Source organism: Rattus norvegicus, chromosome 19, assembly GCF_021556685.1.
Source record: "Rattus norvegicus strain SHRSP/BbbUtx chromosome 19, alternate assembly SHRSP_T2T, whole genome shotgun sequence".
NCBI classification, from domain to species: domain Eukaryota; kingdom Metazoa; phylum Chordata; class Mammalia; order Rodentia; family Muridae; genus Rattus; species Rattus norvegicus.
Window position 1 is genome coordinate 46569861 of NC_141552.1, and position 1473 is coordinate 46571333.

General features: G+C 40.5%; 1 pseudogene; it reads left to right on the forward strand.

Annotated features, from left to right (window-relative positions):
• The first annotated feature begins 624 nt into the window (after positions 1 to 624).
• Positions 625 to 831, forward strand: LOC147999430 (translation machinery-associated protein 7 pseudogene; annotated as a pseudogene).
• The last annotated feature ends 642 nt before the right edge of the window (positions 832 to 1473 follow it).

A 1473-nucleotide genomic window follows, 5' to 3' on the forward strand; every position in this document is an offset into this window, starting at 1 on the left:
ATGTGTTGGTGTCACTGACTAAACTCAGTGAGTGAAAGACAGAGGCTATAAGACAGAGATGTATAGTGAGGGGGACTAGAAGGAGTTAGGAAGGGAGAGCAGGAGTGGAAATGATCAAAATAACTGAAATTCTTAAAGATGAGGTAAGATTTATTTGACAATTTAAAAATGTAGACAAGATGTTAACATAATTTTAAGGATGTCGATACTACTGCAAACAAAATATTTGGCAAACTATTTCACAAAGTGGTAAACTCCTTTCGTCTTACCATATATGACACATGGATCCTTAAATTGGTTCATTCAGGATTAGCTGGTGTTACTGGGAATGGTAACATGGATGGATAACCTGGGTAACAGGTTCCTATAAACCCACCAATGCTGGGGAAAACAGGAGATAGCTACACCCTACGCCTGTGTACAGGGGCCAGAGTGAGAAATGTCAGTCTCCTTTGGTGTCCTCCTTTGACAACAGATTCCTTTGTAGTAAATTAAAGCTTCATGAACTGCAAATTCGTATCAAGAGTTGTCTGCTTGACTCTGCTAAACACCAGGACAACAGGCACAGATGCAGAGTTTAGAAGGAAGTTATGGTTAGGATCTGGTGAAGGGGCAGGAGGCACCATGTTGGGCTGCAAAGGTGGCAAAAAGAAGCCCCTAAAACAGCCCAAGAAGCAGACCAAGGAGATGGATGAGGAAGATAAGACTTTTAAGCAGAAACAAAAGGAGGAACAGAAGAAACTTGGAGCTCAAAGTCAAGGCCGTGGGGAAGGGCCCTCTCTGGACACAGGTGAAATTAAGAAATCTGGCAAAAAGTCACATCTGAGGTGATGGTGACCTCCTCTTCCAATCCTACTTAAACATCTGGATTCCCTGTCATAACATCTTTGCCACGGAATACCTAGAATGAAGTGTTATCCCTGAGCCTGCCGTTGTACATTGTAATAAACTTTTGTAAAAAAAAATGAATAAACTGAATAATGCAATGAAAAAGAGAAGGAAGATATGGCTTTTCTTTCCTTCATACATGCATATATGTGCAGATCTGAGTCCTGGAGAACACGAGGTTTTGTAATCCAGGACCAGGGATTGCACCAAGATCATAGGATTAGACATACTAATAAAAACAGTTAAGTCAGGGAAGGTGCTCTGAGAATGAAAACAAGGTAGTGAGAAGGGGTTTCAGTCTCTGACGACTGGCTTCATTCTTATCTTAATCTTTGTGTTGCTTCTTAGTCCCCACTTTCAAGTTACAACTCTTTTATAATTGCGTACTTGGAGGGAAGACATGGGCAAATAACTACTTCCCTTTGTGAGTTCTTTTCAATATTGGAAAAGTTGCCATTTTACCTTTCCTTTGGAATCCTGTCTCTGGTGGCTGTGAATTCTAATGCTCAAAGTTCACAGTTTTAAGGGAGCTATTGAAGCAGCTTCACACATGCACATTGTTACTTTCACTAAATACTTAAGTAA